The 25,448-nt window shown below is 40.3% G+C and overlaps 1 long non-coding RNA gene across 1 annotated transcript; it reads left to right on the forward strand.

Moving 5' to 3' along the window:
• The first annotated feature begins 16,215 nt into the window (after positions 1-16,215).
• Positions 16,216-21,568, forward strand: LOC122483456. Its single transcript, XR_006297402.1, has 3 exons — positions 16,216-17,972; positions 18,272-18,322; positions 18,740-21,568. It is a non-coding gene; the product is annotated as an uncharacterized LOC122483456 (long non-coding RNA).
• The last annotated feature ends 3,880 nt before the right edge of the window (positions 21,569-25,448 follow it).

A 25,448-nucleotide genomic window follows, 5' to 3' on the forward strand; every position in this document is an offset into this window, starting at 1 on the left:
TCTAAACAGAGTTGAACATGCTTCTTTAAAAGCATCAAAAAGTTGGAATGAAAATAAGTTCTTGTTTGACTTACTTGTAAGAAGATACTAAAGCCAAGACTTGGAGTTCGCTTGAATTCTTAAGTAGATGGCCACATGTTAATGGATGTTGGGCCAAGGTGGTTTTATTTTGGGAAATTTCTAATCTTTTATGACTTGTTATGGTTCTGAAACTTCTGAAATACTATTTTTGTCACCTTAGCAAGAAATCAACAATTGAGATAGAACTTTATTTATTTATTAAAAACAATTTTTTTAAATGTTCATTTATTTTTGAGAGAGTGAGAGAGAGAGAGTGAGCAGGGGAGGGGCAGAGAAAGAGGGATACAGAATCTGAAGTAGGCTCCAGGCTCCGAGCTGTCACCACAGAGCCTGATGCAGGGCTTGAGCCCACGAACCATGAGATCATGACCTGAGCCGAAGTCAGGTGCTCAACCGACTGAGCCACCCAGGTGCCCCTAAAGATAGAACTTTAAATTGTAAGATACACATTTGCTTCCTCCAGTAATTGAAATTTACATATTGATTTATCAGGACATTGTGCATATACATCATGTAAGTCTTTACTAGGATTTTTTATCATAATCCCAGCTAATGCAGAGCCTGGCACATGGTAATAGTGCATGTGGGAGGGAGAAACTTTTTTTTTTTAATTTTTAATGTTTATTCATTTTTGAGAGACAGAGAGTGAGGAGGAGAGGGGCAGAGAGAGAGAGGAAGACACAGAATCAGAAGCAGGCTCCAGGCTCTGAGCTGTCAGCACAGAGCCTGATGCGGGGCTCGAACTCACAAGCCGTGAGATCATGACCTGAACTGAAGTCAGATACTTAACTAACTGAGCCACCCAGGTGCCTCAAGAAGCTTCTTAATCTAGACCTGGAAGTTTAGGAAGTGAAAACAGTATTTTACAGGCTGTAATGATAGGTGGAAGGCAGTATTTGAGGAGCTTCTGGAAATGGGGAGTGATTCCTCAGAGACTAGACAGGAGGGAGGGCATTAAAAGGAGCAATTTGTGGGTCAGGATTGGAGTTGATAGCTTCCGCGTGACTCTTAGCTCATGAGTTTTCTTCTGACCCATCCCACTACCCAAGTTTCCTCTAGTCTGATGTATGTGCTCCTCCCCTTTGCTTATCTGTCATACCTGTATGTTCTCTGTGACAACACTCAGCCTACTGTCCTCTGGATGAAAGTCCTGGCAGAGCAAAAATAACCTCTTGGAGTAGTGATGTCTCTCTTCCAGAGCACTCCACGACACCACTTCTCAGCTACCACTGCTCAGTGGCTAAAGTGATTGATTTTGAGGTGGGTAGATATGTTAAATACATCTAAGAATAGATTAGTCATTAGGCACCTGAGATGTTGAAGACTGTGGCTAGCCATAGGCATTTCATCAGCCACCCTGAACCCATTTCCTTTGGTTGGTGTGGAATATTTTTAAAAAGCAGAGCACATCTCTAAAGAGATGGAAAATGGGCAGATAAAAGCTTAGGGAGCCACACGTGAGAATGCATGTTTTTCAAATTGCAATTTAGTATTTACTTCAGTGACAGGGTTTATTGGTAGGTGGAAGGTTTGATTCTTAAAAAATCTTTGAAAACGTCAGGCATTTTGAGTTCCCTCTCTATTCGTGTATATATTTTACTTGTATATATATTTGTATACTTGTATGTATATTTGTATACTTGTATGTATGTGTGTATATGTGTACACACACATATATATATTTATAATCAGTCTCCATTCCCCGCCCTCCTGACTTTTTGCTCCCAGCAGGGTCAGGAGCGGGCCGAATTGCTGTGTTTAATCTTTACAAGGAGTTCTCTGCCACAGTGCTGCAGCTCCCTCTGTCCCCCCACCTCTCACACAAAGTCTTGGGCTGGTCCTTCTTCTGGAGAAGTGTGTGTGGTGGTGATGAGGGTGGGAAAGAAGTGCTCTGGCATTGAGATACTTTCTCTAGGAGGGGAAGGAAGGAATTTTTCTTGGATCACTATTGCCTCTATAGTTTGTTAGCTTGATCATCTGCATTTCTTCATATATAGTTCACTCGTGCTGAGATTTTAATTTGGAATACTTTGCTGTTTTGTACTGTATCTATCAAGGCTTCCAGACAAGATGCATTTTATTTCCCATGTTCTTGTGCTTGTGTGAATTTCCCAGCTGACCCTCACAGTGGTGAGCCAGGGGCAGTCTCAGCAGAAGGATGCTGAATTGGGGACAGCGGGTGTCAAATAACAGTCTTCCCCTCATGCTATCACCTTCTAGACCAGGTTACACTAAGAGGAATTTTACCCCATCATAATGAAGAGTTTTTAGAGAAAGAATATTGTGAAAAACATCATGCTATTTGAACACATAGTGCTTTAAGTATATCCGTGTGGCCATTTTAATCAAACATAGTCAGGGATACTAGGCATGTGTCACATAGAATATGAGAGACACAGCTAATCAGATCTGACCCATTTCTGTGGTACCTATCATGTGACCATCTGCCAGGTCCAGACCGCTTTACAAGATGATTCTGATGAAATTGTTAATAAAAATGGCAGACATGTATTGTGTTCACCATATTACACATGATGCTAAAGGATCTATGTGTCTGTGTCAGGTGGTTGTCCAATACTTTATGCAAGAGGAACTATTATTATCTCATTTTACAGATAGGGAAACTGAGGTATAGTACAGTTAAGGAGTGTGTCCGTGGTGAAGCATCTGGTAAGCAGCCAAGCTAGTCATTGAACCTTAACTCCCAGACATGCCCCATATGATACTGTGTCTCCAGGCACAGCTAGGCGGTGGCCTCCTTTATCCCACCTGCCTTCATGCTGTGTTCACCTTAACCTATGAACTGAGCTAAATGTGGTCTTGTTTATATCAAGCAACCTAGAAACTCTCTTGCCCATGAAGCCCCCATGCTTACAAGTGGCAGCATTTCCTCTGAAAGGAAGGTGAAACGTTTGCCAAAGTGAATGTGTATAAACTTGTAAAATAAGTTCATTACGTGAAAGGCTCTGTCTTTTTTTTCTTCTTCAATTTTCAATATTTAAAGCTTGTTAGAATTTTTACAAAAGACTTAATTATGTATTTTTTTTTAAATGAATAATATGTTTTTAACCTAATAAAAAGTTAATGAAGCAGCCTCACAATACTTTGTTTGGAAGGAAATAGAGTTTAAATAGTGACCTATTTTTCCAGCCAAGAGTTGATGTAAACCAAGCTGTCATGTTAACTATTTCCATTAGAATAGAATCATGTTAATTACAAATTCATTTTGGCTTAAAAGTATAGTTGTCAGGGGCGCCTGGGTGGCTCAGTCAGTTAAGCATCCAGCTCTTGATTTCAGTGCAGGTCCTGACCTCACAGTTGAGACTGAGTGACACGTAGGGGGATGGAGCCTCATGTCAGGCTCTGCGCTAAGGCAGGAAAGCGCTCGTGAGTCAGGTGTACAGGATATAGTGAAGAGGCAGCCTTTTCCTCACGGCTCTTTGTCATAGATGAATTGACCATACAAACAAGGGTTTATTTCTGGGCTCTCTGTTCTGTTCTGTTGATCCATGTGTCTTATTTTTGTGCCAACACCATAATCTTTCGATTACTGCAGTTTTGTAGTGTATCTTGAAATTGGGGATTGTGATACCCCCAGCTGAGTTCTTTCTCAAGATTGCCTTAGCTATTCAGGGTCTTTTGTGGTTCCATACCAATTTTAATATTATTTTGTTCTAGTTCTATGAAAAATGTTGTTGATATTTTATAGATTTTGCATGCCTTATTTTAAAAATTGTTTTCAAATTCTTAAATGTATTTTTTGTTTCCTTTCGGTTTACTAATTCTTTGAAACTCAGTGTGACATTTGCTTTACGGTCAAATTACACGGTCAGTTTTTAGAAATACTCCATATGTATTTGAAGATCATGTTTTGCCAAGTTGGTGGACACAAAGATCTTTACAAGTCCATTAAAATCAAACTTAAGTACACAACTGAGTACTAACCAGGAAATGACTCTTGGCTGGGGAAAGAAAGAACCACCTGAGAGGATTAGAGGTGACAGTGTGTGGGGCTTCCATGCGACTGTGAGTAGTGCCTATTCCCACTAGCCAGACTGGAAAAACCTCATGATTCATGCAGGATTAGGCAGAGGACACGGAAAGACCTTCCATCATACCAGGGAACAATTAGCCCTAGCTTGAGCACTGCTTCAAGCCCACATAACAAATCTTAAAAGAAAATCTGATAGGAGCAAACTGTGTCCCGGAAAAAAAGATTGGGAATAATTTTGGGAAAACAAAAATATCAAAGAAGGTATAACTCACAATATCTACCAGCAATAACAGAAAGCTCTCCAGAAAACACTCAAATATTTGGAAACTAAATAACATGCTTGTAAATATGGGTCAAAGAAGAAATCAAAAAGGAAATTAGAAGTTGCTTTGAGCTGAGTGAAAATGCAAACGCAGCATGTCAGAATTCATGGGGTGACATTAAAGCAGTATTTAGGCGGAAATTATAGCACTAAATGCCTCTTTGAGATAAGAAGATAGCTCTTAAATCAGTGACCTCAGCTTCCATCTTAAGAACCTAGAAAAACAAGAGCAAATTATATATTAAGTAAGAAGAAGAAAAGAAATACTAAAGATCAGAGTGGAAATAAATGATCTAGAAAACAGAAAAACAAGAGAGAAAATCAATTACACCCAAACCTGTTTTTTTGAGATTAAAAAAAAAATTTGATAAATCTCTAGCTATGCTGATCAGAGATGGCATAAATTACCGATATCAAGAATGAGAAAGGTACATCGGTAGAGAGTTTACAGATAGTAGAAATATAACTTTATGCCAATAAATTTGCAATTTAGATTAAATATTCTCATTCTTTGAAAGACACAAACTAACAAAACTCAAGAAGAAATAGTTACCCTGAATAACTTTATGTCAACTTAAATAATTGAATTTGTAGTTAAAAATCTCCCTATAAAGAAAATTACAGGCCCAGACAGTTTCATTGGTGTTTTCCACTAAATATTTAAGAAAGAATACCAATTCAAAACAAATTTTTCAGAAAATTGCAGAGGAGTGAATATTTTCCAATTCATTTTATGAGTCCAGGTTATTCTAATTCTAAAAACCACACGTTATATAAAAAGAAAACTATAGACCACAATCTCTCATGAAAATAGATGCAAAAATCCTAAACAAAATTTTAGTAATTTTAAATCTAACAGTGTATAAAAAATATAATACATCATAACCAAATGAGGTTTATCCCAGGAATGCAAGGTTGGCTTCAACATTAAAAAAATCAGTCAGTGTAATTTACCATATTAGTAAACTAAAAAGAAAGAGCATATGATTGTCAAAATATATGAAGAAAAAGCATTTGGCAAAATCCAACACCCATTCATGACAAACTCTCAACAAATTAAAAATAGGGGGTGTCTGAATGGCTCAATCAGTTGAGCATCCAACCCTTGATTTCCACTCAAATCATGATCCTAGGGTCATGGGACTGAGCCCCGTGTCAGGCTTTGCCCTGAGCACTGAACATGGAGCCTGCTTAGGATTCTCTCTCTCTTTCCCTCTGCCCTTCTCTGCTACTCTCACTCTCTCTGTCTCTAAAATTAAAAATTAAAAATAAAAAAAGAGGATTTTCTCAATCTACAAAAACCCCATAGCAAACATCATATTTAATAGTATAAGACTGAATACTTTCCTTCTATGATTGGGAGCAAGACATAAAGATGTCTGCCCTTATGATTTCTAATAAAATTGTATTGGAGATTCAATTGGTGATTCAATAAAGTTAAGAAAAAAGTAATAAAAGCCATTCTGATTAGAAAGGAAGAAGTAATGCTGTTTTTATTCACAGAAAATATGATTGTCTATGTAGAATATCCAATGGATCCACAAATAAGCTACCAGAACTGAATGAGTTTAGCAAAGTTAAAAGATACCAGATCGACACATAAATATGTGTTTTATTTCTGTATAATAGCAACGAGCAATCAGAAATTGAAATGAAAAGGTTACTATTTAAAACAGTGCAATGGGGCACCTGGGTGGCTCAGTCAGTTGAGCATCCGACTGTTGATTTTGGCTCAGATCATGATCTTGTGGTTCCTGAGATTGAGCCCCACATCAAATTCTGTGCTGTCAGTGCAAAGCCTGCTTGAGATTTTCTCTTTCTCTCTCTCTGCCCCTCCCCACTCAAAATAAATAAATAAACATTTAAAACTTAAAAAAATTAAAACCGTGCAATGGACTTAATGTTTGTGTTCCCCCCAAAATTCACATGTTGAAACCCTAATCCCAATGTGATGATATTTGTAGGTGGGGGTCTTGGGAGATAATTAGCTCATGAGGGTGGAGGAATGAGATCAGCGCCCTTCTAAGAAGAGGACAGAGTACTAGATAGCTTTTTTTCCCACCATGTGAGGACACATCAAGAAGATGAAGATAAGCCAGAAAAAGGCCAGTCACCAAGAGCTAAATTCTGACGTAAGCCTGGAGAGCTGATACACCTTAGAGACAGGGCAGTAAAAGTATATTGTTGGCCTTGGAGCTGAAGCTGGGGGTAAACTGCTGTTGGTGGTCTTTATTAATAGGAATTGGAAAAAAAGAGCGTATCTGCATCCCAGTGACCAGAAAGTGTGTTAACTTACTGAAGCAGTGAAACCATACCTGGTACAGTAGCTACAACTGGAGTCGCTGCCTGGTTAAGCTTATGATAATCCGCCATCATTCTCCAATAGCCTTCTGTCTTCTGCACAGACCACGTAGGTGAGTTGAATGGGTGTGGGATAGAAACCACCACTTCTGCATCCTTCACGTCCTTGAGGGTATTACTGGCCTCTACAATCTCTCCAGAAAGGCAGTATTGCATTTCGCATACTATTTTCCTAGGCAGAGAGAGCTGTATTGGCCTCCATTTGGTCTTTTCCACCCTAATAACCCTCACTCCACAGAACAGGGAACAAGTGCGGGGATTCTGCCAGTTAATAAGTGTATCTATTACAATTATGCATTCTGGAACTGGTGAAAGAACCGCAGGATGGGTTTAGAGACTCACAAGGCCCACTATGAGATAAGCCTCCTTTGATTTTTCTCCATAAGCCCCTTCTATGATGGTAGGCCATAGTCATGTTTTGAGTCTCAGAATTAGTGTCGATTCAGAGCCAGTGTCCAGTACTCCCCATAAAACAGTTACCTTGGTAAAAGGCCCGAGATCCCTTTAGGGAAGGCTAGGAGAAAAATGAACAGTATAAGTTTTTGGCAGTGCAGATCAAGGATCAATTCCAACAGATCAATTCCTTATACAGATCAAGGAAGAATTTAGTAGACTTCTTGTCTATTTCACCTCTAGAAATACTACGATCAAATAGCCAGTGCCATAGTGATGTACAGGTCAGACTATCCTGATTGCTGCTTTTACTCTGCTGTCTCTTACAGTTGCCATGCCCACCTTGCGCCTGGAGGCTGAATGCTGCCACCTGGCCCTGCCAGCCCGGGGTTCCAATTACTTCCATTGTATCTAGGTTTCCCAAGTCAGTGACCTAGTCCCTACTAAGGTCTGGCCTACAGAAAAGAGTGAGTGATCACAGAGCTTTTCAAGGATGCTGGGGCTCTCCTCACAAATTTCGTTTCCACAGTTGTGATAAAAAGTATGCTTTCTAGGCTTCTGATGTGGGAGAGTAGGCCTTAAATGACAAATTCATTCTAACGTTCCACTCTCCCCACATCTCTGAATCCCTTCCTTTACATTAAGCCAAGGCAGATCTGTCATTTCTAAATCACTCACTGTGGGCCACCTCTCGGTCTATGTTTTAGTCAACCAATGAAACTGTTAGAGCTCTTCTTAACTCCCTGAGCTGCAACATTAATTGCAGAATCTAATTGCAGAATTGCAGAATCTAATTAATCTAATTAATTGCAGAATCTTAGTGAGTCTGTATCAATGAATTTGGCTCAATTTCCACTGTTACCCCACACCCTCAACATCTGTTCCTACATAGGTCCCTCATTTAGAAATCCGTATAAAGTCGAAAACTCAAATACTTCTGGAGTAGAGCAGACCTCCTCATGGGTCACACTTTTTACCTCACCTCTAGGGACCTGCTGTGACTTCAGTTCAGTTAGAGGTCTAGAAACAAAAAGGAGTGGTAGGGGTGGGTTCGGAGGAGAATCAGGATTGTCTTTTATAGCACCTCCATCAGATGAGACCATTTCAGTTTCCTCGGGCAATGCAGGGTTAATTCCCTCAGACTGGGTTAATTCCCTCAAAGAAGACTTTTCAGAATTTAGGGACTCAACATTTCCAGCTTTATCAGGGTTGACTCACACATAGCCGTTCCAACTTACAGGATCCCATCCAATACTGTCACTAAACAGTAGGCACTTTATGAGGCTGGGAGTTGGGCTTGCATTGTAATTCAGCTAGTCACAGGATAAGATCCTACACTAGATTTTCAGCAATCTTGACCCTGTGGCTACAGAAGATACAGTTCTCTCTAGGGCACACATAGAAGATCTCAGGTAATGTATGCAGCACTTGAGCTAGGAATTCTAATCCCTGAGCTCATCCTTTTATTTTACGACTTTGTCCAGTGACATTAGGAGCAACAAGGTAATCTCATTAAACTTGTTAGTTTTCCAAAAATGTTGAAAAGTTTCATATACATGGTGACCCAGCTCCTAGCTTCTTACACTAGTTGATTAGAAGTGTCCAGTGGAGATATTTAGTGTGTTGCTATTACCAGATCAATCCATGGACTATCAGTGCCCTCTCTACTACTAGAAATAGAGTAATTAGCATCTTTAAATCTAATCATATTAGAGGGTCCATTCCAGAAACCCCAGAAACAATTCAGAGAACTCATTCTTAAAATTCTATTCCTAGAGAACCATTCTTAGTATCAAAGTCTGTATTGGTTGGGTTCTCCGGAGAAACAGAATCTAAAAGGGTTTCTGTGTGTGTGTGTGTGTGTGTGTGTGTGTGTACGTGCACGTGCAGGGGTGGGAGGGAAGAGGGAGAGAGAGAGAGTTATTATAAATAATTGGATTGTGGAGACCGAGATGCCTCAAGTTCTACAGTTGGCAAACTGGAGACCTGGGGAAGCTGATGGTGATGTTCCAGTTCCAGTCTGAAGGCCTGCGAACCAGGATAGCTAAGAGTGTAAGTTCCAGTCTGAGTCTGAGTCTGAAGGCAGGAGAAGACTGATGTCCCTGAGTGAAGACTCAGGTGTCAGGTAGAGAGCAATTTGTTCTCATTTGGGTCAGCCTTTTTGTTCTGTTCAGGCCTTTAGTGATTGGGTGAGAGCCACTCACAAAAGGGACAGCTATCTGGTTTATCAGTCTACTGATGTAAATGTTAACCTTTTTCAACACCCCCCCTCCCCCCCCCCCCCCCCCACACATACTCAAAACAATGTTTGACCAAATATCTGGGTACCTTATGGCACAGTCAAGTTGGTACATAAAAATTAACCATCGCAGATGGTAAGGGTTAAATTTGCCATTGAACAAGAGATGGAAGCTGCCTGATAAAGTTGGCAAAGCCAGTAGATGAAAAATCCTGTATTCTCAGGACTCTGGAGTACCCATGCTTACCTGCCCTGGAAGCTTCCATGGAGGCTCCTACATGAGGAAATTCAATAAATTTATAGCTTGTTTAAACTACTCTTATTTTGGTTTTTGTTACAGCCTTTAAAACCAATATCAAAATTATATTTTGCCTTTCGGGTTCTTGAATATATTTGGCTCTGGAGGAATTCAGAGTGAAGGAAAAATATTAGGTTCTTTTGGAAATGTTATGGATTTTCTCCCCTATATGTGTGTCAATATCAGGATTGAAGATGTAGATAAAAAAAAATAAATAAAGGGGCGCTTGGGTGGCTCAGTCGGTTAAGTGTCTGACTTCTGCTCAGGTCATGATCTCGCAGATCGTGGGTTTGAGACCCTCGTCGGGCTCTGTGCTGACAGTTCAGAGCCTGGAGCCTGCTTCAGATTCTGTGTCTCCCACTCTCTCTGCCCCTCCTCCGCTCTGTGTCTCTCTGTCCCCAAAATAAATATAAACATTAAAAAATTTTTTTTAAATAAAATAAATTTGTAACAAAAAGGGCCTTTTTTTTTTTTATGGCCTTAAGATAGTCTACAAGGGTATTTTGCCAAATATATAACAGGATTTGATGTGGGGGTGAAATTCTATCTGTAATTCCTAGTTCTTTCTTTCTTAAACTGGTGAAAAGGCAGCTAGGGGGACACCATGTTGAGGTCCTTGAGCAAACTCTAGCTTTGACTTGGAGATGAAATATTTGTCTGGCGAATCTTACCTAGCAGTGTTGAGGTTTACATGAGGGCTTGCTTTTTATTAGGCATGTACTGATCTGACTTGTTTGAGTTTTATTGGCACTTACAACCATGAGAAGATCACTGATTCATAACAGCAGAATTTTAGGTGATTCATTCAATTCATTAATCAAAATGATTACTTCAGCAATGATTTACATTTGAGAATCAGTAACTAACTTATCTTTTCTGATTTAAAGGTACTTGAATTATTTGGTATCAAAAGACTGAAATATTTGTATTTGTTGAAGTATAACTTATATAAAATAGAATGCACATATCGTGGGTGTTTCAATGCCCTGTAACCTCTGTCTACGTCATGGGGATATTTCAGAAGTAATCACATCAGGCTTTTATGAATGGGTATTGATGGTGAAGGAGAAAATAACTCAAAGATTTCTTCCAGATTTCTTGTTTAATCAACTGGCCATATGTAAATACTATTTCCTGAGATTGTGAGTACTCAGAAGATTATATGTTAATATGAATGTGAGTGTGAGTGTGCCCATGCGTGTGTTTGGTGGAGAGAAACATAGATGGAAATGTTGGTGTCAATTTTTGACATACAGATTTTTTCAGTGCTTCCAGAACAAGTGGTGATGCTTATTAGACACTTGTCTGGAGTTCAAGAGACAAAGAACTCAACTAGAGATATAAATTTGCTCATAATCAGCAAATAAGTCGTTATTGAATGATGGTAGTGGGTAAAGTTGCCTACAAAGAAGTATATAGCTCTTGGAGGTAACTAATAGATTGTTTCCTAATATGGCTTCCATGGTGGACTAGTTCTGTTAGATACTTTGATAAAATTACTTTGTGATCAAATAAGTTTAGAAAATGCAACCAAGAGTACCCCTCTCTTGAAAATGTACAAGATACCTTATTGGATTAAAGACGAGGGAGTCCACTGTATCAAAATATGTTTCACATTTCATAACGCTGTGTTTCCCAAACGCCCCCCACTGTGATACTAAGGAAGAAGGAAACCAAATCCTACCAGTCTTATGCCTTGTGGTTTTACCTTGTGGATGACCCACACCCAAGCAACTTGGCCCTGGGCAAGTGGAATTCGGATTCACTTTCCAGTAACAGTAGGATAGACAGGTCTTTGCGCTTAGAGTTGCAATGCAATCAAGTATTTTTATTTGTTTCTGTTTGCCAAATGTTTAACATCATATTTAAAGCAAATTATAGGTTCTATGTCCTACATATATACTCATTTTATTTTTTTAACTCAATTTAAAATTTGATATTGGTGTTAATGTTTAAATACTAAGATAACCATAACTTTGCTTTATTGTAGTACTATAGCAGAAGATGTTAAATCACTTAAAGATGAATATAATTAATGAATATAATTGAATTGAATATAATTAATGTCCTTCTTTCTTTGTTTCTTACCTAATATGTTTATGGCTTTGAATAGGCTGTAGCAGTGGGGTGGTTGCTTAATCTTTCCAATGGGGCAAGGAACCCAGGCTGTAAGGATATGTAGTGCCTATTCAATTAAACAGGATTATTTTATAGTTTAACAAGGAAAAAGGCATCTGGGTATGATATTCTAAAGTAAAATTGACTGGAATACTCTTATGCACTTCGTAGGTTCATCCAGTGCCTCTTTGCTGCTGACCTTCAGAGGTCATCAAGCTGACTCAGCCATATTCCACTCTACCTGGATATCCATAGGCACCTCAAGCCTGAGGTACCCCAGACAGAGCTTGTTATCTTATTCTCACCGAAAGGAGATGTGGGAAAGCTTTGATTGTTTCTGTTATAGTTACTTTTTCCTCTTGGTTTTCTATTTTGCTTCAAGACATTCATTGATTGATTTTGCGCAGCTCAGAAATTCAGTCAAGTATCCTCCCCTCTCTTTTTCAAATCCAGTCAGTCACCAATTCAGTGGGTCTGAAATGCTATTGCACCTCTGGACTCCACCCTGCCCTTGGATGATAGATTGTCTTGAGTCAGATCATCATCTCTCATCTGGGTTGTTGCAATAGCCCTTATCTGGTTCTCTGCCTCTACTCTCTCAGGATTTCAGTCCCTCTCCTGTCTCCACCCTTCTGCTAGAGTTATCTGTCTAAAACACAGATCTGATCAAGTACTTCTGCTTTTACAATCTTTAATGACCATCTACAGGGAGACAATCTTTGAGTGGATTAGAAATCCTAATCTGATTTCAGGTACTTTCTTAATCTCATCTCCCACTTCTTTCTCCACTTCTACTTACACAACTTCTCCCAGACACAATATGGGTTTGTTATTCTCTGTCCCTATGGTGTGCTTCCATCCTCTGTGTCCTTGCCTTTTCATCACTCTCCGTTGCCTTCTTTCTCCTTAAATTCTGACTTCTACAGGTAGAAGGAATTTCCCACTCTTCTTATACCTCTGTCACAGCACTAAATGTGTTATGAAAACTAAGTGTATATGTGTAACCCTATCCCACGATAGATGGTGAGCTTCTCAAGCAACGGTTGGCAAATTTTTTCTGTAGAAGACTGCAGGCCACAGTTGTCTCTGTGTTAACTACTCAATTCAGCCATCTTAATGTGAAAGCGTTCATAGATAAATTATAGAGGAAACGAGTGTGGCTGAATTTCTATAAAACTTTACTTACAAACAGAAATTTGAATTTCATGTAATTTTTACACGTCACAAATATTTTTCTTCTTTTGCCACCCCCCCCCCCACCACCACCAACCATTAAAAAAATCTGACAACTATTCTTAGTTCTTAGCCCACACAAACACAAGATTGGACTGCGGACTGTAGTTTGCTAAGCGTGTTCTAAATGGTAGGGCTATTTCATATTTATTTTCATACACTGCTGGTAGGTAACAAAATACCTGCACTGAACGAGTGTTTGCTAAAATGAATCATATAGAGACAAATGGTTTTCATTTTATGTTCTATTCTATTACAAACTGTGGTGGTGTGACAGAGCAAAATTTTTTTAATTAACTGAAGATGAAGTAGAAAACCATTTTTAAATTTCAACCTTTGTTTGAAAATCTTTCTGAGGTATGTTTTTCCAATTTTCTGCCCTAGTAAGTACAGTTTAGTGAATACATTTAATGATTATCTTGCAGTGCCCCCAGGTCATGATTACAGATAAGAATCTCTTTGTGCAGCCAACTAAATGTAGATTATAGAAGGTATAGCTGATTGAACCCCAAATGCATATAGCCTGGGATTTACTTCAGACACTGCTTTCTTGATGCACAGGTTCAAGCTGTGCTATGCACTTCTTTTCTAGTGATCTCTTTTCTCTGTAAAGTGGGGCATAGGAACCCAGACTCAACCAAACGAAACTAATTACCGAAAGGTTCTCATTCTTTGGGTTCCAGTTCTATTGCTCCCTATATAGGGAATGAACGCTGAGCATTGGTGTCATTGCTTCTGTCTTTCTTCTTAGCCCCTCACCCAAGGGAGTTAAAAGTGCAATGTTGTTAAAGAGAAAACATTGAAAACAAGCAAGTTTGTAACACTGACCTAAGGAAAAAAAGTCATAGGTATCTACAGCATGGATCCCTCATTTTAATGATCCAGTTGAAGTTTTCTTTTAAATTAGAGTGCCAAAATGGAAATTCAGAATAATATAATACTGGAACCACCTAGGAGTCCCTTCAGGTGGTGAAAGCACAGAGGCTAGTGATTTTTTCCACCCAGAGTTTACCTGAGCACTTTTCTCTCTTCTACTTGTTGTAGATTGTCTACCTTGTTTTTCAGCATGGAACAGTGGTAAAGGTACTCATCTGGATCACAAGGACTTGAGTCCCTATTTTTGTTCTATAAATCCTTAAGTATGTGCTAATATTGATCCTTACTTATTTGAGTAAATGCAGTCAGTGTGGGATCCTAGAATAGATCCTGGAATAGAAAAAGGACATTGGGAGAAAACTGTAGAAAGTTGAATTACATTTATAATTTAGTTAATGGTTCTGTATCAGTATTATATAATGTTAATTTCCTGTTATAAACATCACATAGCTGTTATATAAATTGTAAACATTCGGGGAAGCTGAGTGAAGAATATTTGGGAACGATATTTTTGGGGCAACATTTCTGTAAATCTTAAATTATTTCAAAACAAAAAGAGAAAGAAGAACAAGACCAAAAGGAAAAAAAGAAATCTTGTTGGACCTTCCTTCAAAATATATGTAGAATCTGGTCACTTCCTATAACCTCTGTTAAAACCACTTTGACTCAATTCATCACTATCTCTCACTTGGATTATTATAATAACTTCCTAATTGGTCTTTTTGCTTCTATTCTTGGTCCCTCAGAGTCAATTTTCAGTGCAGTAGCCAGAATAATTATAAGCAAAAAATTAAAACTCTACAGTATACTGCCATTAGTCTTAGGGTGAAGCCCCAAGTTCTTACATTGGTGAAGAACAGCCACCATCTGGCCCACAGTCCCCCTGTGGTCCCCCCTTGCACACTTTCCCACTTCTCACTTCCTCCAGCCATGTTGACCTCCTTGCTGTTCCCTGAACATATCAGGAACATTCCCATTGTAGAACCTGTGCACTGGCTATTTCTTCTGCTAGGAACAGTCTTTCTCCAGATACCATTATGTTCTCATGTTTGAATATCATTTCAATGAGGCTGACTTACACTCTTTAACAATTTTACCCCCCACTGCCTGATGCTCATCTGTACTGGAACTTGCATTCCTCTTAGCGCTGTTCTACCTAAAAGAAATTTCCATTGCACTTCTCATCTTCTAAGACACTGTTTAAGTTTATGTATTTATCATCATCGTCATTGTCATCATCATTATCACCATTGTTATTAATGGGCTAGTCTCCCCAGACTCAAATGTAAACTCCAGGAGAGCAGGAATATTTTCCTATTTTGTTTCCTGGTATATCTCAAGAGCCTAGAAAAATTCCTGGCATAGGGGCACCTGGGTGGCTCAGTCGGTTGAGTTTGACTCTTGATTTTTGGCTTGGGTCATGATCTCATGGTCGTGGGATCCAGCCCCATGTCGGGCTCCATGCTGAGCATGGAGCCTGCTTGGGATTCTCTCTCTCTCTCATAAAGAAAGAAAGAAAAAGAAAAAAAAAATTCCTGGCACAGAGTAGGCACTCCATAAATACTTGTTAATGAATTGAATAAAAGGTAGGATAGACAGAAATTGAAAACTACTTTGTTGGTAAAGGAAAAAATAGTGTGTAGTACAACTTTATGGCTATTGATTTGGGTCATGGGAAGGAAAAATGCCCCACTAATTAATACAGAAAAAAAAAATATATAATTTTCAACTTGTTTTATTTTGTATTTAAAAAAAAATTTACATCCAAATTAGCATATAGCGCAACAATGATTTCAGGAGTAGATTCCTTAGTGCCCCTTACCCATTTAGCTCATCCCTCCCTCCCACAACCCCTCCAGTAACCCTCAGTTTGTTCTCCATATCTATGAGTCTCTTCTGTTTTGTCCCCCTCCCTGTTTTTATATTATTTTTGTTTCCCTTCCCTTATGTTCATCTGTTTTGTCTCTTAAAGTCCTCATATGAGTGAAGTCATATGATTTTTGTCTTTCTCTGACTAATTTCACTTAGCATAACACCCTCCAGTTCCATCCATGTAGTTGCAAATGGCGAGATTTCATTCTTTTTGATTGCTGAGTAATACTCCATTGCATATATATACCACATCTTCTTTATCCATCATCCATCGATGGACATTTGGGCTCTTTCCATACTTTGGCTATTGTTGATAGTGCTGCTGTAAACTAGTACAAATCACGTGAGGGTGCATGTGTCCCTTCGAAACAGCACACCTGTATCGCGTGGATAAATGCCTAGTAGTGCAATTGCTGGGTCGTAGGGTAGTTCTATTTTTAGTTTTTTGAGGAACCTCCATACTATTTCCCAGAGTGGCTGCACCAGCTTGCATTCCCACAGAAAACTATATTTCTAAAGGAAGGTATTTGTTGGATATACCAGTGAAAATGTCCAATAAACTGTTGAACATGTAGCTCTGCAACTCGGGGTAAAGGTCTGGGGTGAAGAGAGAAATTAGGAAGCTTCTATTTATAATTGTAGGCATGAGAAGAATGAGAAAAATAAGGTCTCTTGCAGTTTCGAATATATTTGTTTATCATATCTGCATCCTAAGATGAGGAAGCCTGAGTGGCATGGAGCTCTGGAGGGCTGGGGGTGGCTGGGGATGGAGAAGAGCTCACGAATGAATGTGATAGGGTGCCAGAAGTACGTTTTACCTACTTCACAATCTGGCATAGAGCTAAAGCATTTATGGTTGAGGAAGGTGAAGGATTAGAGGATGCAACCAGGCAGCTCCTTGTCATTTAAAGTGAGACAACCAAAGGATGATGGGGCAGAGCTTCTAATGTCCTGCCTAAAAATGAATCAAATCAAATCAGTTTTAACATACATGCAGGGTTGTTTTGTTTTGTTTTGTTTACTACAACTGGGCTGGAATTGGGGCAGGATAGGGGTCAGAAATGGGGCATGGAGGGAGGATCATGGCCTAGCTCTTACTTTTCTAAACTCTAATAGTCGAATACTCAGTGGTATTTCTTCAGTCTTTTAGACCATCACCTTGTCCCTTCTTTGGAGAATAATTTTGTCATTGAAGCTTTCACTTTGGCAAGAATCCGATTCATCAAGGAAGACAGAACTCCGTGTTTGCCTGCTTCAAGGCAGAGTTAAAGTCTACTTTGGCAAGCCTTACAAGGAAAAGAGAGAAAAGAAAATAAGAGCCATAAATCATCGGAGGCCAGAATACAGGATTAAAGATACTCAATCCATTTCAGAGAGGACTTTTGCTAGCATGTTCACCTAATGACCCTGTATTCTCCCATCAGCCTTTAGATCCTCCCACTCCGTGTGAACTACGGGAGTGACATCTTATGTTAGAGGCAGCTACGGGGAACGATGAGAATCTGCATGACTGGCATAAGGCTTACTTCTTAGTGACACTTCTAAGGGTCATTGTTCTTAGGTAGGGTCCATTTTGAGAATTTCATGTTCGTGTTTATGTAACAGTACATCTTCAGAAATAATAAGCAGTTGTAACTCAACCCCTGTTGGTCTGTGGTAAACAGAGGAGAATGGCAGGGTTCCCATCTTGTAACTAATCCGCTCCCCTTCACATGACTAATTTAAGTTGTGCATTCACAAACTCTTGGTGAGAATCAGATTTTAAGGGAACATATACTTTGTGAAATTGGGCAATTTTTAAAAGCCCAGGCCTCCAGATTTGTGTTCTGTACACTTGAACTTTAATGAACTTTTCTTCCTTTTCAGATAGGCTAAGAACACCTCTACACCTCATCATGAGTCACCTAGGTAATTATTACCTGTTGATTTTATAATAAAATGCTACTTATCAAATCTATCATGTCACTCTTTACATTATTAAGAAAAAACAATTTACATGGGCCAAATTACACCTGGAGACTGAGGAGAAAAAAAAAAAACTGTTATGATTTGTTTTTAAATTTAACGACATTCTGTGTCAAGAAATCCTGCAAGGAACCTTCAGATAGTACAAGGAGCTTTACTTCTCACGTACAGAAGGCCGTCCTGCCGTAACTCCGGTTATCAGTATCCACTTGGAAATGAGGTAATTTGAACAAGGAATCAACACTTTGGAGCCTCCCCCAAGCCTTCATGTTATAGCTTGAATTCAGTTAAAGGCAGTCCTCAAAGGATCGCCTGTCAGTTCATTGTTTTCAATTAGAATGTATTTACCCTGAGAGAAGAAAGAAGGAAACTGGCATTTATTTAGCCAGGCTTTCCTGCTGTAGTGTGTTTCCAGTGTAATGATGCATGTACCCAAGAACCTAGTATACTGTGAATAAATATTTGTTGAATGAATAAATAAGTAATTAGCCAATGACAAAGTGTTCTCTTTGATTCCAGGGACAAGGGGAGCCTTTCAAGCGCAGTCATCTATTGTTTCCTGGAGCTGAGGTAATATTAATAGAGGAAGTGCTCATGGACCTTCCATTGGTGGCTTCTGTGCCTCAGAATTAGCACTAGAAAAGTGCCCTCAATTTTCCTGCATGCTGAAGTGAACTAATCCTCGTTGAGCCGGGAATAGAAGGTCAAGGGTCATAACTGTCATCTTTCTGGGACACTCAACTTCCTGTGGGGGTCCCTGGGCCACACCCAGAGATACTCAACAACTTCACAGGGGAGGACTCTCGGGTTCCTCCTCTCCCTCCCCTAAATGTTCACTAATCATTTGGAAGTTTGATTTGGGAGTTGTGCTTTAAAGCATCTGGCTTAGTTTTGAAAGACAGCAATCACTGTTTCAGATTCCCCCCCCCCTTCGCCCCCCCCCCCAACACCCCGTCTCTTTTTTTTTTTTTTTTTTTTTTTTTGCAGCATATGTGATGAGAACAGCCTTGGTCAGAACCATGCAGCAGCCGAATAGTCTTTGTGTCGCAGGAGTGGGACGCTTGGATTTTAGTCACCTTCTTTACTTGTATAAGCCACAGAAACAAAAGCTAAACCTGGTGCGTAGCTGTGGTTCAGTTCACCCATGATAGGCCCTGAGAAGTTAGCCTTGGTTTCAGATATGTGTAAGTAAGCCATGGTGATTTGAAGTTGGGGAGAATGAGATGTGGTTGATGACATTTCCTGAGGATCTGTTGAGTAAGCGGTCGACTCATGTTTCTAAGGAGCATTCGGTTACTTCAGGTCAAAGAGATTTGCATGAGAAATTTGTGCACCTGGAAATATAAATTGCACGCTTAATAATTGCATGTGCAGTAAGGGAAGTTTTATTAAGGCCTCGAGGAAGATTGGACTCACTGGCCATACGTGCTAACAGCAGTGAGGAGAAAACACGGGTCTAGTTGAAAGGGATTACAATCTGGGTTTAGAGCAGGTGGGCGCTAGGATTCGGAACATTCTGACGATGCGACCCGGAGGTCGAGCTGGGAAGGGCGTCTGGGCTAAATGAGCAGCAGCAGAAATCCAGTGCTTTTCCTTTTTATGTGAAACACTCAAATTTTGTGGGGAAGATTAAGCCTGAGAAATCTAAGAACAGTTTGACTAGTTACACTCTGGAAATCTGGCAGGAGGAAAGGTGAGTGATTAAGGTGGTTTCGGTCTAGCCCATAGTGCTCAGCACTCTTTGGCACTGCTTGGTTTGGCAAAATTGTTAACACCCTTCTGGAGAGAAGCTTGGGGCTGAGAGATTAAGGGCATTACAGGTCAAAGGTTGACTGTGTTAATGTATTTATTTAGGAAACCATACAAAAGCCCTTATTAACCTTGGCTTTTGGAGACCGGGGTTGTCAATCCTTCACTTTCGTGATCCCATTTTCACCTAAAAATGTTTTTGAGCAGCCCAGTATCAAAACAGAATCTATGTACCTCAGGTAGAAACATGTTGAACTGCGTGGTACCTGGAATAAATACTACGTACACTGGCGGCTTCGTTGGTTAGCTACCTATCACGTGAGCTCTTCTTTCGTTCCTATAAATTTAGTTACTATTTCAGGAGAGAAGGTAAGTTATTTTTCAAAAATAGGGTGGAAGGAGTGTTCTCTATTATTAAAAAAAAAAAAATTCCTCTTTCAAAATGAAGCTTTCAGATTCCGAATCGTTTAGGGGAGCACTGTCTACCTGAAAAAAAAATACGAGGTGTCTTTTAGTCTCAGGGGGGTTTAACAACAAACCATTATTGTTTGCAGGCTGATTGTTCTGAGAAGGCGAGCTGCCTTAATGACAGCTTAGGCAGTAACAATCCATGATATAGTACTTACTTGGATGTAGCAACAACTGTGCTCTAAGCCAAGAAGAAGGAGGAAAAAAGTCAGTATCTTGTGCGTGAGAAGCTTGTAGATACCCTGAGGTGACTTCATATAATTCTAAAATAGCAGGTAGCTTCTTGCATAGCTAATCAAGGCATCAGCGCCTGGAGCAAGTGGAGGTGGCTGACAGTGTACTTTGGTTTCAGATGCATTCAGCTCTTTTTGAGTGATATGAGCTTAATTCATATTCTGGTTTCTATACTAAAAGTTTATGTGTTCTGATTTGGCAAATATCCTCCCCCACAACCTGACAGAGCGTGCTTTGATAAAGCTGCCGATCTTAACGTCTTACTTGCATTTGTTCATTTGTTCATTATATGCGGTGAGAAAGTTCGTATAGCTGAATAAAGGGAAGAGGGGTTTTTTTGTTTTTGTTTTTTGGGTTTTTTTTTTAAGCATTGAGTTATACCCCACCCTCCACTTCCATTCATTGCTCAGCAAAGGACAAAGGCGGCTCACCTGAAAAACTTGAAATACACCCTGTAGGTAAGTGGAAAGAGCTCACAGAGAAAGGAGTCATCCTGACTTTGTAAAGTAGGTAGGTCATTTCTGGAGAGAGCAGCACCTTCATGAAAGTGAAGGTCACAGAGTGACATGCTTAGATAGTTTTAATTGCCAGCGTCTTGAGGTCTTCCAAAGAAAGTGTAACATCAGTGGATGGCTTTGGTTTGTCATTATGTCCATCCAAGCTCTGGGCTGTGGTTTTGGTTCTATAAATCCCTCTGGTTTAAGATGTAAAGGAAACAACTTCTCGTAGGGACCATTGGCCACTTGCTAGGCAATCACTGTCGCGAGGCAGATCTGCCTTATAAAACAGAGGGCTCAGGCTCAGTGCTCAGGAAGCTACAAGTGGAAACTCCACATTCAAAGAGCCCATAATTTTACTCTAATAGATATTTAGCAGCTTAAATGAAATAACAAGGAATACATTCACTCAGGCGCCATCCAGGAGGATTTGCTGGGTATTTTACATTCCACTCTTTGAAAGGAAAAACATAATTTTTTATACTTTCCCATGATATATGAATATTTTGGTATGCAAAGAGATAATACATAGCATACCTTTAAGGCTAAATCAAGTTCTGTTTGGCCAAAGGGATTTACTGCTATCAGTATAATGCAGGCCAGTCAATCAAGTTGAATTTTTCCTCCAAATCAGTGCATTAGCGTTCAACCAGGCAGCCTCTTGCTTTTTTGGTCTGGTTTGTTCACATGCTGCTCAATTTTCAGGATCAACAAATATGAATGCTGTAACTTACGACTCCATGCCTGTTTCTCCTTACTCCCCAGGACCTAGCTCTCGGGGGTAGTTTGTGGTTTCAGTCATTTTTCTTTTTATTTTTTATTTTTTATTTAAAAAAAAAGTTTTCTTTATTTTGAGAGAGAGCGTGCACATGAGCGGGGGAGGGGCAGAGAGAGAGAGAGAATCCCAAACAGGATCTGCATTGTCAGCACAGAGCCTGACTTGGGGCTCCATCTCAGGAATCGTGAGATCAGGACCTGAGCCAAAATCAGGAGTGGGATGCTTACCCAACTGAGCCACCCAAGAGCCCCTATGATTTTTTTCTGTTAGCCACTCAGAACTCCATGGGTCTAAGCAGAGCTTATCATCCTGCCCTCCTTCCAGTCTCATACACCTTCAAGTCACAGCCCTGATTCTTCTTTTGATTCCCCTCTGACATCTGTTCAGTGCCCTCCCTCCACGGTGCTTGCCCTCCTGTAGTCCCTCTGTGTCTCTAGGCTGGAGTCCTGTCACATCGACAGGACTGAGTGTGATGGTTACTATGGCAAAGCACTCAGGCTCTGCAGTTAGAACAGACCTTTGCACTTAGTGTACCACTTCTGTTACTACCCAGCTGAAATGTGGGGGAAATAATAGGACTTCCTCTTAAATAGGAGCAGGCTAGTAAAATACTTGGCATGTCGCTTGGATAGTTAGTGCTCCATAAATGGTCATTATGAGTGTCTGCTGGTCTTCCTCACCTCGCTACCTCCTCTTGTCACCATCAGCAGAGTTGTCTTCCTTCTACTTGGAATCAATCAAGCTGCGGCCCTTCTCAGAAATCCTGGGTCACGGCTAGTCCTATTGGCTCAGGTTTGCACACATTCGGAGCCATCCCTCCATAACTACTTCATGCTCAAGTCGTCCTCTTTGCGCCCTTCCAGCCCCCTGGGACAAAGAGCACAGCCCATTCCACTCTTGCACCTCGGTGCCTTTGCTCATGCTCCACCTGGCATGCTGCTCTCTGTCTCTGCCACTTGTTAGTATTCTCCTCATCCCTTGAGGTCCTGTTCAAGTGACATCTCTCTCCCCCAGGAAACCTTTTTATATAAATATGTTTGAAGTCTTTTTTGGCCATCTGGTGAGAATTGATTACTCTTTTGGTCACGGTCTCATGTCACTTTGCTCGTACCTCTGGTGAGACTTGCCCAGTTGCATTTTGTAATAGAGTTGGTTGCGGATATCCGTCTCCCTCACGGGATTCTGAACAACTTCAGGGCAGGCATTGTAGCATTAAAAAATCTCGCTATCTACACAGTGCTTTGGTCATAATATATGATCAATAAATGTTTTAGAATTGAATTAAAATTAGATATTATGCGGATAGCATCTAAATATCTGTAAGTGGACTGGAGCCACTGGGCACATTTACTATAAAACTTAGTAGGTATGTGTGACTCTGGTGATACGAGTGGGCCCTCCAATGTCTTTGATAGTCAGCAGCAGGGGGACTCCTCACTCACCCCAGAGCCTTGATGAGATAGCAGATAGAATGTGAGCTGGTGGGCAGGAGTCATCTTTCACATGGCTCACAATGGAGAGGTTAGAGGATAGGGGTTTCCTCCCTTGCTAAGAGGGTAGAGAGAGGGAGAGCTACTCTTGCTCGGTACGTAGTCCTAAAATGTGATTCTGGGTCACTCCATGGTGAGAGCTGGACAGGGAGAGTTGGGATTTACCCTTGGATGACAGGAGGTTGACATTTCCTAAAAAGCCCGATTCCAGCATAGAAGACACCCTTTGTCATTGGATAAAACGTTCACTAGTGTGCAGGTGGGAAAGGTGCCCAGAATGTGTTGAAACCTCTTTCCCCCTTCTTTTCTGGTGACAGGGCGGTGGCTGGGACATGGCTGCCCACCTCAGGACTGCAGTTCTTGACAAGCTTGGCAGCTAGGTTTTAGGCAAAGAAATGTGCTTAAAATTTATGTGTGCAACTTCTCACTCATTTCCTGAGGGAAAGTCTCTGGCACTGGGTCTCTACTTTTTCTTCTCTTCCTACTGGCAGGGATGGAAGTCATTGAACTGACCTTGGAAGCCATTTGTTGAAGATGGCAGAGCTGTGTCAGCTTGGCTCACTGAACGCCTGGGCGAAACAGAGCCTCCTGTTGCAGAGAGAACAGTATCAGCTGCTACATTGCATTTATTATAGTGGCTGTCGGTTCCCCCATACAGGGTCTTTTCTTTTCCCACAGCTGTCCCCAAATATTTGTTGAACACTGACTATGTGTTAGGCCCCCACTACGTGCGAGAATAAAAACAAGAATGAATGATTCTCAGTCTCTGTCTTTAAGGAGTTTATAGCTAGGTCCAACAGATAAGACACATTGTGATAAAAAACTATATAGGCATGCTCTCGCCAGACCATGGCCAACCTATAACCTGAAGGTTATAGGAAGAAAGAGAGGTTCCTTTCAACTGTAGTGAGCTAGAGAGTCCCACGAAGGAGCTGGGCTAGAAAGGTGGAGAGATGCAAGGAAGACATTCCGGACGGGCAAGTGCAGTGTGTATTTTGAGATTGGGGGAGGTGATAGTGAACTCACAAGTTTGGACAGACTAAAACAATTTGTTTTGGACCAGGGAGTAGCAGTAGTTACCTCTGGACAAGTTGTTGGGATGTGACTGGGGCAACGTTTTGAATACCAGAGTGCCTTGGGAGTTGGTTTCTCCCGGCAGCCAGTGAGGAGCTGTCTAAGGCAACATCATTGCATACCACTGTGAATCTTCCAGTTTGCATGTAGTAACCCAAGCAACATTTTGTTTGTTCACAGATTTGTTGTCCTGGCACCTCGTAGGAAGCTGTGAGAAATTTGCTTCAGTCTCTAAAGTACAGTTTTCTACAAATAGCTGGTTTGTGTACCGGGGGCCTACGGCCATTCCACAGAGCCAACTTCAGAGGAACAAATACATGGATGGTTGTGTCAATGGCTCAACCCTTTCCTTTTAACTCCACCTTGAAAACAAACTTCCTGTCATCTCCCTAGGAAGATTTTCTACATTTTCTACACCAGTGACTTCTTACTGCACCTGTCTTTGTGTAATTACTTCTTTTAAAAAAACACAAGTAAACTTTGCATGTTTAATCTCATTCTTCTTACCTCACTAACTGGCATTTTATTGATTTACCTGTTCAAGAAGTCATGTTCAGACTCAGCACCTCTGCAGTTACTCTTGTTTGTTTTTATTTATTAACCACCTAGCAACATAGTCTTACGGGAGCCCTCCTTAACAATTGGTATCCTACACACATGTCTCCAGTATTGTGTCGATTTTTCCAGCCATACACACATGTTTCTTCCTTTTGAACCAGTAGCAGGAATCTCAAAACTTGAGAAAGTCAAGCTCAGAGAAAGTTGACTTCTAGGTGGTTTTCCTTGTCTTATCTCCAGTTAGATGTCTGTGGTCTTGAAATGGCAAAAGTTTAGATGAAGGAGAGTTTGACTGCAGCTGGCAAAATTTGAGTCATAACTTTCAACTTGGGCGGGCTAGCATTAACTTCAGCGTGTTCCCTAAACATGTGAGGGTAGAAGGCCAAGATGCCGGAACAGCATTCTGTGACCCTTTGTCCAAGAGTGACCTTTCTTGAATTATTGAATCAGATGTGGGAGAAGATGGTGTGAAAATAAGAAGGCTTCTCAGATGTTTGAATTTTAGAAGACATTATTCTTGCCAATATGATGGAAAATGTTGTATAATTCATTTTAACATTGTAGAAAATCAGGAATGGAAGCTCCTTTTGGGCCATGGGAAAAAAAAACCTCTCAACTTATAAATGTTGATATCTTAGTAACTGTTTAACTTATGGAATATTCTGTGGGTCTAATCAACAGAATTGTGATCAACAGTGTGGTGATTTAGCTTCGTTTTTATCACATTCTGGCAAGTTGTGTTTAAACAGGTCATGATATCTTATTCTTTAACTACTATCTCTGTGTTTCCCCTCCTTACAAGAGCAGGGCTGTCATTTAGAGAAGTGAGCTCACGTTGGTGCTAGAAT

This window comes from Prionailurus bengalensis, chromosome A1 (genome assembly GCF_016509475.1).
Source record: "Prionailurus bengalensis isolate Pbe53 chromosome A1, Fcat_Pben_1.1_paternal_pri, whole genome shotgun sequence".
NCBI lineage: Eukaryota > Metazoa > Chordata > Mammalia > Carnivora > Felidae > Prionailurus > Prionailurus bengalensis.